At 40.9% G+C, this 13,388-nt stretch overlaps 20 non-coding genes across 20 annotated transcripts; all 20 read left to right on the plus strand.

The window, feature by feature from the left end:
• Window positions 1–3,380: 3,380 nt before the first annotated feature.
• trnal-aag (transfer RNA leucine (anticodon AAG)) lies at window positions 3,381–3,462 on the plus strand. The gene has a single exon. It is a non-coding gene; the product is annotated as a tRNA-Leu (tRNA).
• A 258-nt stretch (window positions 3,463–3,720) lies between these two features.
• Window positions 3,721–3,802, plus strand: trnal-uag (transfer RNA leucine (anticodon UAG)). Its single transcript has one exon. It is a non-coding gene; the product is annotated as a tRNA-Leu (tRNA).
• Window positions 3,803–4,063: 261 nt separating this feature from the next.
• On the plus strand, window positions 4,064–4,145 carry trnal-aag (transfer RNA leucine (anticodon AAG)). The gene has a single exon. It is a non-coding gene; the product is annotated as a tRNA-Leu (tRNA).
• Window positions 4,146–6,161: 2,016 nt separating this feature from the next.
• trnal-uag (transfer RNA leucine (anticodon UAG)) lies at window positions 6,162–6,243 on the plus strand. The gene has a single exon. It is a non-coding gene; the product is annotated as a tRNA-Leu (tRNA).
• A 259-nt stretch (window positions 6,244–6,502) lies between these two features.
• On the plus strand, window positions 6,503–6,584 carry trnal-uag (transfer RNA leucine (anticodon UAG)). The gene has a single exon. It is a non-coding gene; the product is annotated as a tRNA-Leu (tRNA).
• A 260-nt stretch (window positions 6,585–6,844) lies between these two features.
• On the plus strand, window positions 6,845–6,926 carry trnal-aag (transfer RNA leucine (anticodon AAG)). Its single transcript has one exon. It is a non-coding gene; the product is annotated as a tRNA-Leu (tRNA).
• Window positions 6,927–7,173: 247 nt separating this feature from the next.
• trnal-uag (transfer RNA leucine (anticodon UAG)) lies at window positions 7,174–7,255 on the plus strand. Its single transcript has one exon. It is a non-coding gene; the product is annotated as a tRNA-Leu (tRNA).
• A 260-nt stretch (window positions 7,256–7,515) lies between these two features.
• Window positions 7,516–7,597, plus strand: trnal-uag (transfer RNA leucine (anticodon UAG)). Its single transcript has one exon. It is a non-coding gene; the product is annotated as a tRNA-Leu (tRNA).
• A 391-nt stretch (window positions 7,598–7,988) lies between these two features.
• On the plus strand, window positions 7,989–8,070 carry trnal-uag (transfer RNA leucine (anticodon UAG)). Its single transcript has one exon. It is a non-coding gene; the product is annotated as a tRNA-Leu (tRNA).
• A 260-nt stretch (window positions 8,071–8,330) lies between these two features.
• Window positions 8,331–8,412, plus strand: trnal-uag (transfer RNA leucine (anticodon UAG)). Its single transcript has one exon. It is a non-coding gene; the product is annotated as a tRNA-Leu (tRNA).
• A 370-nt stretch (window positions 8,413–8,782) lies between these two features.
• On the plus strand, window positions 8,783–8,864 carry trnal-uag (transfer RNA leucine (anticodon UAG)). Its single transcript has one exon. It is a non-coding gene; the product is annotated as a tRNA-Leu (tRNA).
• A 259-nt stretch (window positions 8,865–9,123) lies between these two features.
• trnal-uag (transfer RNA leucine (anticodon UAG)) lies at window positions 9,124–9,205 on the plus strand. Its single transcript has one exon. It is a non-coding gene; the product is annotated as a tRNA-Leu (tRNA).
• A 258-nt stretch (window positions 9,206–9,463) lies between these two features.
• On the plus strand, window positions 9,464–9,545 carry trnal-aag (transfer RNA leucine (anticodon AAG)). Its single transcript has one exon. It is a non-coding gene; the product is annotated as a tRNA-Leu (tRNA).
• Window positions 9,546–9,937: 392 nt separating this feature from the next.
• On the plus strand, window positions 9,938–10,019 carry trnal-aag (transfer RNA leucine (anticodon AAG)). Its single transcript has one exon. It is a non-coding gene; the product is annotated as a tRNA-Leu (tRNA).
• A 542-nt stretch (window positions 10,020–10,561) lies between these two features.
• Window positions 10,562–10,643, plus strand: trnal-uag (transfer RNA leucine (anticodon UAG)). The gene has a single exon. It is a non-coding gene; the product is annotated as a tRNA-Leu (tRNA).
• A 393-nt stretch (window positions 10,644–11,036) lies between these two features.
• Window positions 11,037–11,118, plus strand: trnal-uag (transfer RNA leucine (anticodon UAG)). Its single transcript has one exon. It is a non-coding gene; the product is annotated as a tRNA-Leu (tRNA).
• Window positions 11,119–11,509: 391 nt separating this feature from the next.
• trnal-uag (transfer RNA leucine (anticodon UAG)) lies at window positions 11,510–11,591 on the plus strand. The gene has a single exon. It is a non-coding gene; the product is annotated as a tRNA-Leu (tRNA).
• Window positions 11,592–11,851: 260 nt separating this feature from the next.
• trnal-uag (transfer RNA leucine (anticodon UAG)) lies at window positions 11,852–11,933 on the plus strand. The gene has a single exon. It is a non-coding gene; the product is annotated as a tRNA-Leu (tRNA).
• Window positions 11,934–12,304: 371 nt separating this feature from the next.
• On the plus strand, window positions 12,305–12,386 carry trnal-uag (transfer RNA leucine (anticodon UAG)). Its single transcript has one exon. It is a non-coding gene; the product is annotated as a tRNA-Leu (tRNA).
• Window positions 12,387–12,644: 258 nt separating this feature from the next.
• Window positions 12,645–12,726, plus strand: trnal-uag (transfer RNA leucine (anticodon UAG)). The gene has a single exon. It is a non-coding gene; the product is annotated as a tRNA-Leu (tRNA).
• Window positions 12,727–13,388: the final 662 nt, after the last annotated feature.

Below are 13,388 nucleotides of genomic sequence, written 5' to 3' on the forward strand. Positions count from 1 at the left end.
CTGGCGAAGACTGGAGGTGATGACCGGGGTTGTATACAGGTGCAGGTGAGTAGTGGGCTTAGTGACAATCAGTGAAATGAGAGAGACAAACAGGGAAAACAGGGAAACCAGGGAGGCATTAGGCCTACTGTGGATCCTCACATTTCTTCTTCATTCCCTTAAAATATGTAATACGGGTAAGCTTAACAACACACTTTTTTAATATGCATTCATTTTTTAGAAAATTGTTAATAGAAATAAACTACTTCTACGGCAAAATTCTCTACCATGTCCCCCTGGCTAGTCACTAATGGTGATGGTGAGATGAAGCCTTATGAAGCTTTGAAGCTTTCCAGCCAATTGGTTCGCTAAAGGGTTCGTCTCATGAGGCTTCATCATGGGCTTCATTTGAACACAAACCCCCCTGCTGGTCAAAGTGTGTAAAACAGGCAGATTGGACATCTCAACAGTGTGCTCTATCTCATACCGAGTTCCCAATGAGTAAAGCCTTAGAATAACTCTAAACAACGAACATTAAATCATATTTTCATGTTAACAATATTGTATTTATTCCAGTTTAATGATTGTGATTGAAAAGCCTAAGGAGGCTGCTAAACATTGCAAAGAGGGATTTGTATTCCTTAATAATATTCATAAACTTAACCATGTTGTAGCCTGAGAAAGGCTGAACCATAGCAAAGAATACATTTATTAACTACATTATCTCATTTAGCTGTAGCTTTTATAAACAACAACAAATACGTATTGTTCAGTCGTTGAACCAGGGACCCTGCGGTCATGAGTCAACTGCTTTCCAGCTGAGCCACAGCACACACACTAAAGCTCCCTGAAAACACTGCAACATATTTATTCCTGTATTTATTTGTTCATGTTTTTATTCCTACATTTATTTATGCTTGTATCTATTTATACTTATGACATGTTCCGACCTCTATATAAGTGAGGGTCTGAGCTCTCTTGATTCCATCGTGTCACCAGCGGGCCCTGGTACAGGAGGGGTAATATGATTCTTCGATATCTAAAAAGATATAAGTTCAGAATGCTCACTCACACATCTCTGCTGCGGCTCGTGCGACAAAATGACTGGTTTACATCAGTCGACCTGAAAGATGCGTATTTTCACATCCCACTGTGCACTTTTCAGATTAGGGGTCCTTCTCCAGCAGATCTATTTCTCCAGAATTTTCCTAATTACAGAGAAAAACAAGAGAAAAATAAAAAAGTGAATTAATCATATTAGACACAGGGTTGCAAAAGTATTATTGCAAAATGTATTATTGCAAAATGTAACTCTCAGCATTTCAGACAAACAATTCCTAAAATGATGTACTGTTCTGGTTTTTTAAAAACTAAAGAAATGAAATGACAGTCACAGCTTGCATCCCTTTGACAGCACGGCACAAACTAACATTAAGCAAACGGCTGCTGTCTATTTGTGATTGTCTTATTATTATTATGGGATCAAGATAAATTAAATACACTTTAACCTAAATAAAAGATGATCAAATCTGGTGGAAATATTGAAAATAGGCTTTTTTTTTGCTCTACCTCAAAGCAGCATGAGCTGAATAAAAAGGTTGTAATGTTGTCCCAAAGTTTAATAAACAGTAAAACATTGGAACATGTCAGAGAAATAAATAAAGCTAACAGCAGCTACACGTCAGGGTAGCGTTTTATAAATCCCACCGTACTGTAGGCTATATCGGTCTAAATGTTTTCACTTTGGTCTATGTATGTAATATAAAGTATAACTTATCTATAACAGAGCCACGATCTCTGTATGACTTCAGTAAACTTCTGAATTGAAAAACTCTGCCCGGTTCCCTCGGCCCCCACCGCGGAGAATAAACAGAAGGACAACCATGCTTCTTCGCTGCTTTTGTGGAGGAAGTTACAGCGCCACGTACAGGCTCCTGCATATGTACTGCAGCTTCTCCACCGGTTGGAGCTAAACGGAGCGGTCTCGTGTGGGCAGACACTATCCGGATAACTATTGCGTGTGGACGGAAGCTTGTTTGCGTTTGCGTTAATCCTATGCGTTTAGCCGTTTTCGTCCTCGTGTGGCCGCAGCCTGAGACACGGCCAATGAGTCAGTGTGGTGCTGTTGCTTTGGTCTGGAACTGTGAGCTAACCACGCCACGTTCATTTGAATATAAGAAATGGAAATAAAAAGAGCTGTGACATAAATGAAATAAATAAATGTGTATTTAAATTTCCATTTTTATATATTTATTGCCTCATTTATTTATTTCAGAACCATATTTATTTATTTCAAAGGCATATTTATATATGTATTTATTTAATTATTTATGTATTTATTCATTTATTTAATTTTGGCTGAAACAGCATTCCATACTTTAGTATTGGCATTTTGTAATTGAATGTATGTCAAATACATATAGTCTAAATTGTAATAATATTGTATATTTTTCAAATTTTTCAAAAGTAAATGCTTTATTACTATTGTTATTATATCACTGTTATAGATAGAATTGTGTCTTATTATTATTGATTATAAGTACTATTTTAATATTATTATTGTTATTATTATTATTACTACTATTATTATTAATTTGATTTTATTATATTATTTAATTGTATTCCCTGCTGTATTCATATTAATCTAATACATGTTATTCAAATAATACACTTTGCTTACTAAATGTGTGTCTGAGTTTCTTCCATATATTCCGTTTTCCTGCAGTGACAGCTGTGCTGCTGTAACACTGTGCTGCTGATGACACAACTCCGAGCTGCAGCTCCACATTACTGTGCTGCTGTTCTGTCTGAGCTCTCATGAATAATACAAGCAAGATGGCCTTGCCTCCCCTGTCACTGTAGAGCAGCCCCCGATCTGTCACACTCACCTGGATTTGACACACACTCCTGCTACGGGGGAATAAATGCTTGGTTCGTGTATTTTGACATCCACACGTTCACACCATATTCACTGTGAGGGAGACAAATACACACTTGCACTTTTTGCAGTGTTGTAAACAAAAGTAATATGCCATCCCTTCCTGCCTGTCTACCGATCTTCTGGATAAAAGGTATGCAACTCATACGCGCGTACGCGCACACACACGCACGCACGCACGCACACACACACAGAAACACGCACACACACACACACACACACACAGAAACACGCACACTAACTAAGATACTAAGTACGGGTGAGGGAGTCAGTGAGGCTGACCGAGCTCGCTTCTCCTAGAGAGCCAGATGACGTGCTGAGGAACACACAATAATTATAATTATGGCCGACTCTTGACTTCTTGTCACTGCCTGACGGGCTAATTTGATTTATGTAGTTTTGGTTGCTATCAAGCTCATTCTTGTGTGATTTTTTTATTAGGTCTATTTACTCATTGACAACAGGTAGTGTGGCCGAGCGGTCTAAGGCGCTGGATTAAGGCTCCAGTCTCTCAGGAGGCGTGGGTTCAAATCCCACCACTGCCATTATATATACAAGAATCAAGTTATATTTGGAAACCACACTCAACCTGAAGACATTTAAAAAAAAAACTCAGTCTTGAGTTGGGTGTGACTCAACTTGAAGATCAGTGTGCTTTGGGATGAGTTGCCAAATGTTGGAGAATTTGGACTCTTGACTTCTTGTCACTGCCTGACGGGCTAATTTGATTTATGTCATTTTGGTTGCTATCAAGCTCATTCTTCTGTGATTTTTTTATTAGGTCTATTTACTCATTGACAACAGGTAGTGTGGCCGAGCGGTCTAAGGCGCTGGATTTAGGCTCCAGTCTCTCAGGAGGCGTGGGTTCAAATACCACCACTGCCATTATATATATATATAAGAATCAAGTGATATTTGGAAACCACACCCAACCTGAAGACATTTAAAAAAAAACTCAGCCTTGAGTTGGGTGTGACTCAACTTGAAGATCAGTGTGCTTTGGGATGAGTTGCCAAATGTTGGAGAATTTGGACTCTTGACTTCTTGTCACTATCTGACGGGCTAATTTGATTTATGTAGTTTTGGTTGCTATCAAGCTCATTCTTCTGTGATTTTTTTATTAGGTGCATTTTCTCTTTGAAAACAGGTAGTGTGGCCGAGCGGTCTAAGGCGCTGGATTAAGGCTCCAGTCTCTCAGGAGGTGTGGGTTCAAATCCCACCACTGCCATTATATATATAAGAATCAAGTGATATTTGGAAACCACACCCAACCTGAACACATTTAAAAAAAACTCAGTCTTGAGTTGAGTGTGACTGAACTTCAAAATCAGTGTGCTTTGGTATGAGTTGCCAAATGTTGGAGAATTTGGGCTCTTGACTTCTTGTCACTGCCTGACGGGCTAATTTGATTTATGTAGTTTTGGTTGCTATCAAGCTCATTCTTCTGTGATTTTTTTATTAGGTCTATTTACTCATTGACAACAGGTAGTGTGGCCGAGCGGTCTAAGGTGCTGGATTAATCAATCAATCAATCAATGTTTATTTATATAGCCCAATATCACAAATGTTACATTTGTCTCAGTGGTCTTCACAGTGTGTACAGAATATCAGTATGACAATACGACACCCTCTGTCCTTAGACCCTCACATCGTACAAGGAAAAACTTCCAAAGAAAACCCAGTTTAAAGGGAAAAATGGGAGAAACCTCAGGGAGAGCAACAGAGGAGGGATCCCTCTCCCAGGACGGACAGACGTGCAATAGATGCCGTGTGTAAATTGAAAAGATAATACATTTGCAACATAGGTAGTCCAAATGTTTGGAAATGCATGTGTGTATAATAGGAAGATGAATCCACGAGGATATCCATCCAGGACCTATGATCCAGGACCACAGCCACGACTCAAGATCCAGCGCTCGCGATCCAGGACACAGGACCGCAGGATCATCCATGACTCCGGATCCCAGCGTATATAGACACCAAAAAGAAAGACATTTGGGGAAGCTGGGTTAATCGGAACATGAGTGTACACGGGTATAGACAGAGAGAAGGAAGAAGTAAGATGTCCCCCGACAAACTAAGCCTATATCAGCAAAACTAGGGGCTGAATCTAATCAGCCCTAACTATAAGCTTTATCAAAAAGGAAGGTCTTAAGCGCACTCTTAAAAACGGATAGGGTGTCTGCCGCCCGAACACAAACTGGAAGCTGATTCCACAAATGTGGAGCTTGATAAGAAAAGGCTCTGGCTCCCATTGTACTTTTAAAGGTTCTAGGAACAACCAACAACCCTGCATTCTTGGAACGCAATGCCCTAGTAGGACAGTAGGGTATAATGAGTTCTTTAAGGTAAGATGGCGCCTGCCCATTAAGGGCTTTGTAGGCGAGAAGAAGAATTTTAAATTCTATCCTGTGTTCTATAGGGAGCCAGTGTAAGGCAGCCAGAACAGGAGTAATGTGGTCCCTTTTCCTAACTCTGGTTAGTACACGAGCCGCAGCATTTTGAATCAGCTGAAGCGACTTGATTGACTTCTTGGTACTCCCTGATAATAAAGAGTTACAATAATCCAGCCTAGAAGTAACAAATGCATGGACTAGTTTCTCTGCATCGTTTTGAGGCAAGATATGCCTGATTTTTGCAATGTTACGTAGATGGAAGTAGGCGGTCCTTGAAATTGATTTTATGTGGGCGTTAAAGGATAAATCCTGATCAAATATAACACCAAGATTCCTTACAGTCTCACTATTAAGGCTCCAGTCTCTCAGGAGGCGTGGGTTCAAATCCCACCACTGCCATTATATATATAAGAATCAAGTGATATTTGGAAACCAAACCCAACCTGAAGACAGTCTAAAAAAAACCTCAGTCTTGAGTTGGGTGTGACTCAACTTGAAGATCAGTGTGCTTTGGGATGAGTTGCCAAATGGCGCTGGATTTAGGCTCCAGTCTCTCAGGAGGCGTGGGTTCAAATCCCACCACTGCCATTATATATACAAGAATCAAGTGATATTTGGAAACCAAACCCAACCTGAAGACAGTCTAAAAAAAAAACTTCAGTCTTGAGTTGGGTGTGACTCAACTTGAAGATCAGTGTGCTTTGGTATGAGTTGCCAAATGTTGGAGAATTTGGACTCTTGACTTCTTGTCACTGCCTGACGGGCTAATTTGATTTATGTAATTTTGGTTGCTATCAAGCTCATTCTTCTGTGATTTTTTTATTAGGTCTATTTACTCATTGACAACAGGTAGTGTGGCCGAGCGGTCTAAGGCGCTGGATTTAGGCTCCAGTCTCTCAGGAGGCGTGGGTTCAAATCCCACCACTGCCATTATATATATAAGAATCAAGTGATATTTGGAAACCACACCCAACCTGAAGAGATTTAAAAAAAACAACTCAGCCTTGAGTTGGGTGTGACTCAACTTGAAGATCAGTGTGCTTTGGGATGAGTTGCCAAATGTTGGAGAATGTGGACTCTTGACTTCTTGTCACTGCCTGACGGGCTAATTTGATTTATGTCATTTTGGTTGCTATCAAGCTCATTCTTCTGTGATTTTTTTATTAGGTCTATTTACTCATTGACAACAGGTAGTGTGGCCGAGCGGTCTAAGGCGCTGGATTTAGGCTCCAGTCTCTCAGGAGGCGTGGGTTCAAATCCCACCACTGCCATTATATATACAAGAATCAAGTGATATTTGGAAACCAAACCCAACCTGAAGACAGTCTAAAAAAAAAACTTCAGTCTTGAGTTGGGTGTGACTCAACTTGAAAATCAGTGTGCTTTGGGATGAGTTGCCAAATGTTGGAGAATTTGGACTCTTGACTTCTTGTCACTGCCTGACGGGCTAATTTGATTTATGTAGTTTTGGTTGCTATCAAGCTCATTCTTCTGTGATTTTTTTATTAGGTCTATTTACTCATTGACAACAGGTAGTGTGGCCGAGCGGTCTAAGGCGCTGGATTAAGGCTCCAGTCTCTCAGGAGGCGTGGGTTCAAATCCCACCACTGCCATTATATATACAAGAATCAAGTTATATTTGGAAACCACACCCAACCTGAAGACATTTAAAAAAAAACTCAGTCTTGAGTTGGGTGTGACTCAACTAGAAGATCAGTGTGCTTTGGGACGAGTTGGAGAATTTTGACTCTTGACTTCTTGTCACTGCCTGACGGGCTAATTTGATTTATGTCATTTTGGTTGTTATCAAGCTCATTCTTCTGTGATTTTTTTATTAGGTCTATTTACTCATTGACAACAGGTAGTGTGGCCGAGCGGTCTAAGGCGCTGGATTTAGGCTCCAGTCTCTCAGGAGGCGTGGGTTCAAATCCCACCACTGCCATTATATATATAAGAATCAAGTGATATTTGGAAACCACACCCAACCTGAAGACATTTAAAAAAAAAAAACTCAGTCTTGAGTTGAATGTGACTCAACTTGAAGATCAGTGTGCTTTGGGATGAGTTGCCAAATGTTGGAGAATTTGGACTCTTGACTTCTTGTCACTACCTGACGGGCTAATTTGATTTATGTAGTTTTGGTTGCTATCAAGCTCATTCTTCTGTGATTTTTTTATTAGGTGCATTTTCTCACTGACAACAGGTAGTGTGGCCGAGCGGTCTAAGGCGCTGGATTTAGGCTCCAGTCTCTCAGGAGGCGTGGGTTCAAATCCCACCACTGCCATTATATATACAAGAATCAAGTGATATTTGGAAACCACACCCAACCTGAAGACATTTAAAAAAAAAACAGCCTTGAGTTGGGTGTGACTCAACTTGAAGATCAGTGTGCTTTGGGATGAGTTGCCAAATGTTGGAGAATTTGGACTCTTGACTTCTTGTCACTGCCTGACGGGCTAATTTGATTCCTGTAGTTTTGGTTGCTATCAAGCTCATTCTTCGTTGATTTTTTTATTAGGTCTATTTACTTATTGACAACAGGTAGTGTGGCCGAGTGGCCGACTCTTGACTTCTTGTCACTGCCTGACGGGCTAATTTGATTTATGTAGTTTTGGTTGCTATCAAGCTCATTCTTGTGTGATTTTTTTATTAGGTCTATTTACTCATTGACAACAGGTAGTGTGGCCGAGCGGTCTAAGGCGCTGGATTTAGGCTCCAGTCTCTCAGGAGGCGTGGGTTCAAATCCCACCACTGCCATTATATATATAAGAATCAAGTGATATTTGGAAACCACACCCAACCTGAAGACATTTAAAAAAAAAAAACTCAGTCTTGAGTTGAATGTGACTCAACTTGAAGATCAGTGTGCTTTGGGATGAGTTGCCAAATGTTGGAGAATTTGGACTCTTGACTTCTTGTCACTACCTGACGGGCTAATTTGATTTATGTAGTTTTGGTTGCTATCAAGCTCATTCTTCTGTGATTTTTTTATTAGGTGCATTTTCTCACTGACAACAGGTAGTGTGGCCGAGCGGTCTAAGGCGCTGGATTTAGGCTCCAGTCTCTCAGGAGGCGTGGGTTCAAATCCCACCACTGCCATTATATATACAAGAATCAAGTGATATTTGGAAACCACACCCAACCTGAAGACATTTAAAAAAAAAACAGCCTTGAGTTGGGTGTGACTCAACTTGAAGATCAGTGTGCTTTGGGATGAGTTGCCAAATGTTGGAGAATTTGGACTCTTGACTTCTTGTCACTGCCTGACGGGCTAATTTGATTCCTGTAGTTTTGGTTGCTATCAAGCTCATTCTTCGTTGATTTTTTTATTACAGGTAGTGTGGCCGAGTGGCCGACTCTTGACTTCTTGTCACTGCCTGACGGGCTAATTTGATTTATGTAGTTTTGGTTGCTATCAAGCTCATTCTTGTGTGATTTTTTTATTAGGTCTATTTACTCATTGACAACAGGTAGTGTGGCCGAGCGGTCTAAGGCGCTGGATTTAGGCTCCAGTCTCTCAGGAGGCGTGGGTTCAAATCCCACCACTGCCATTATATATACAAGAATCAAGTGATATTTGGAAACCACACCCAACCTGAAGACATTTAAAAAAAAAAACTCAGCCTTGAGTTGGGTGTGACTCAACTTGAAGATCAGTGTGCTTTGGGATGAGTTGCCAAATGTTGGAGAATTTGGACTCTTGACTTCTTGTCACTGCCTGACGGGCTAATTTGATTTATGTAATTTTGGTTGCTATCAAGCTCATTCTTCTGTGATTTTTTTATTAGGTCTATTTACTCATTGACAACAGGTAGTGTGGCCGAGCGGTCTAAGGCGCTGGATTTAGGCTCCAGTCTCTCAGGAGGCGTGGGTTCAAATCCCACCACTGCCATTATATATATAAGAATCAAGTGATATTTGGAAACCACACCCAACCTGAAGACATTTAAAAAAAAAACTCAGCCTTGAGTTGGGTGTGACTCAACTTGAAGATCAGTGTGCTTTGGGATGAGTTGCCAAATGTTGGAGAATGTGGACTCTTGACTTCTTGTCACTGCCTGACGGGCTAATTTGATTTATGTCATTTTGGTTGCTATCAAGCTCATTCTTCTGTGATTTTTTTATTAGGTCTATTTACTCATTGACAACAGGTAGTGTGGCCGAGCGGTCTAAGGGGCTGGATTAAGGCTCCAGTCTCTCAGGAGGCGTGGGTTCAAATCCCACCACTGCCATTATATATACAAGAATCAAGTTATATTTGGAAACCACACCCAACCTGAAGACATTTAAAAAAACACTCAGTCTTGAGTTGGGTGTGACTCAAGTTGAAGATCAGTGTGCTTTGGGATGAGTTGCCAAATGTTGGAGAATTTGGACTCTTGACTTCTTGTCACTGCCTGACGGGCTAATTTGATTCCTGTAGTTTTGGTTGCTATCAAGCTCATTCTTTGTTGATTTTTTTATTAGGTCTATTTACTTATTGACAACAGGTAGTGTGGCCGAGTGGCCGACTCTTGACTTCTTGTCACTGCCTGACGGGCTAATTTGATTTATGTAATTTTGGTTGCTATCAAGCTCATTCTTCTGTGATTTTTTTATTAGGTCTATTTACTCATTGACAACAGGTAGTGTGGCCGAGCGGTCTAAGGTGCTGGATTAAGGCTCCAGTCTCTCAGGAGGCGTGGGTTCAAATCCCACCACTGCCATTATATATACAAGAATCAAGTTATATTTGGAAACCACACCCAACCTGAAGACATTTAAAAAAAAAAACTCAGTCTTGAGTTGAATGTGACTCAACTTGAAGATCAGTGTGCTTTGGGATGAGTTGCCAAATGTTGGAGAATTTGGACTCTTGACTTCTTGTCACTACCTGACGGGCTAATTTGATTTATGTAGTTTTGGTTGCTATCAAGCTCATTCTTCTGTGTGTGGCCGAGCGGTCTAAGGCGCTGGATTTAGGCTCCAGTCTCTCAGGAGGCGTGGCCATTATATATACAAGAATCAAGTGATATTTGGAAACCACACCCAACCTGAAGACATTTAAAAAAAAAAACTCAGCCTTGAGTTGGGTGTGACTCAACTTGAAGATCAGTGTGCTTTGGGATGAGTTGCCAAATGTTGGAGAATTTGGACTCTTGACTTCTTGTCACTGCCTGACGGGCTAATTTGATTTATGTAGTTTTGGTTGCTATCAAGCTCATTCTTCTGTGATTTTTTTATTAGGTCTATTTACTCATTGACAACAGGTAGTGTGGCCGAGCGGTCTAAGGTGCTGGATTTAGGCTCCAATCTCTCAGGAGGCGTGGGTTCAAATCCCACCACTGCCATTATATATATAAGAATCAAGTGATATTTGGAAACCACACCCAACCTGAAGACATTTAAAAAAAAAACTCAGCCTTGAGTTGGGTGTGACTCAACTTTAAGATCAGTGTGCTTTGGGATGAGTTGTCAAATGTTGGAGAATTTGGACTCTTGACTTCTTGTCACTGCCTGACGGGCTAATTTGATTCCTGTAGTTTTGGTTGCTATCAAGCTCATTCTTCGTTGATTTTTTTATTAGGTCTATTTACTTATTGACAACAGGTAGTGTGGCCGAGTGGCCGACTCTTGACTTCTTGTCACTGCCTGACGGGCTAATTTGATTTATGTAGTTTTGGTTGCTATCAAGCTCATTCTTGTGTGATTTTTTTATTAGGTCTATTTACTCATTGACAACAGGTAGTGTGGCCGAGCGGTCTAAGGCGCTGGATTTAGGCTCCAGTCTCTCAGGAGGCGTGGGTTCAAATCCCACCACTGCCATTATATATACAAGAATCAAGTGATATTTGGAAACCACACCCAACCTGAAGACATTTAAAAAAAAAACAGCCTTGAGTTGGGTGTGACTCAACTTGAAGATCAGTGTGCTTTGGGATGAGTTGCCAAATGTTGGAGAATTTGGACTCTTGACTTCTTGTCACTGCCTGACGGGCTAATTTGATTCCTGTAGTTTTGGTTGCTATCAAGCTCATTCTTCGTTGATTTTTTTATTAGGTCTATTTACTTATTGACAACAGGTAGTGTGGCCGAGTGGCCGACTCTTGACTTCTTGTCACTGCCTGACGGGCTAATTTGATTTATGTAGTTTTGGTTGCTATCAAGCTCATTCTTGTGTGATTTTTTTATTAGGTCTATTTACTCATTGACAACAGGTAGTGTGGCCGAGCGGTCTAAGGCGCTGGATTTAGGCTCCAGTCTCTCAGGAGGCGTGGGTTCAAATCCCACCACTGCCATTATATATATAAGAATCAAGTGATATTTGGAAACCACACCCAACCTGAAGACATTTAAAAAAAAAAAACTCAGTCTTGAGTTGAATGTGACTCAACTTGAAGATCAGTGTGCTTTGGGATGAGTTGCCAAATGTTGGAGAATTTGGACTCTTGACTTCTTGTGACTACCTGACGGGCTAATTTGATTTATGTAGTTTTGGTTGCTATCAAGCTCATTCTTCTGTGATTTTTTTATTAGGTGCATTTTCTCACTGACAACAGGTAGTGTGGCCGAGCGGTCTAAGGCGCTGGATTTAGGCTCCAGTCTCTCAGGAGGCGTGGGTTCAAATCCCACCACTGCCATTATATATACAAGAATCAAGTGATATTTGGAAACCACACCCAACCATGAAGACATTTAAAAAAAAAACAGCCTTGAGTTGGGTGTGACTCAACTTGAAGATCAGTGTGCTTTGGGATGAGTTGCCAAATGTTGGAGAATTTGGACTCTTGACTTCTTGTCACTGCCTGACGGGCTAATTTGATTCCTGTAGTTTTGGTTGCTATCAAGCTCATTCTTCGTTGATTTTTTTATTACAGGTAGTGTGGCCGAGTGGCCGACTCTTGACTTCTTGTCACTGCCTGACGGGCTAATTTGATTTATGTAGTTTTGGTTGCTATCAAGCTCATTCTTGTGTGATTTTTTTATTAGGTCTATTTACTCATTGACAACAGGTAGTGTGGCCGAGCGGTCTAAGGCGCTGGATTTAGGCTCCAGTCTCTCAGGAGGCGTGGGTTCAAATCCCACCACTGCCATTATATATACAAGAATCAAGTGATATTTGGAAACCACACCCAACCTGAAGACATTTAAAAAAAAAACTCAGCCTTGAGTTGGGTGTGACTCAACTTGAAGATCAGTGTGCTTTGGGATGAGTTGCCAAATGTTGGAGAATTTGGACTCTTGACTTCTTGTCACTGCCTGACGGGCTAATTTGATTTATGTAATTTTGGTTGCTATCAAGCTCATTCTTCTGTGATTTTTTTATTAGGTCTATTTACTCATTGACAACAGGTAGTGTGGCCGAGCGGTCTAAGGCGCTGGATTTAGGCTCCAGTCTCTCAGGAGGCGTGGGTTCAAATCCCACCACTGCCATTATATATATAAGAATCAAGTGATATTTGGAAACCACACCCAACCTGAAGACATTTAAAAAAAAAACTCAGCCTTGAGTTGGGTGTGACTCAACTTGAAGATCAGTGTGCTTTGGGATGAGTTGCCAAATGTTGGAGAATGTGGACTCTTGACTTCTTGTCACTGCCTGACGGGCTAATTTGATTTATGTAATTTTGGTTGCTATCAAGCTCATTCTTCTGTGATTTTTTTATTAGGTCTATTTACTCATTGACAACAGGTAGTGTGGCCGAGCGGTCTAAGGCGCTGGATTAGGCTCCAGTCTCTCAGGAGGCGTGGGTTCAAATCCCACCACTGCCATTATATATATAAGAATCAAGTGATATTTGGAAACCACACCCAACCTGAAGACATTTAAAAAAAAAACTCAGCCTTGAGTTGGGTGTGACTCAACTTGAAGATCAGTGTGCTTTGGGATGAGTTGCCAAATGTTGGAGAATTTGGACTCTTGACTTCTTGTCACTGCCTGACGGGCTAATTTGATTTATGTCATTTTGGTTGCTATCAAGCTCATTCTTCTGTGATTTTTTTATTAGGTCTATTTACTCATTGACAACAGGTAGTGTGGCCGAGCGGTCTAAGGTGCTGGATTAAGGCTCCAGTCTCTCAGGAGGCGTGGGTTC

The sequence above is a fragment of the Pseudochaenichthys georgianus genome, chromosome 10 (genome assembly GCF_902827115.2).
Source record: "Pseudochaenichthys georgianus chromosome 10, fPseGeo1.2, whole genome shotgun sequence".
Lineage (NCBI taxonomy): Eukaryota > Metazoa > Chordata > Actinopteri > Perciformes > Channichthyidae > Pseudochaenichthys > Pseudochaenichthys georgianus.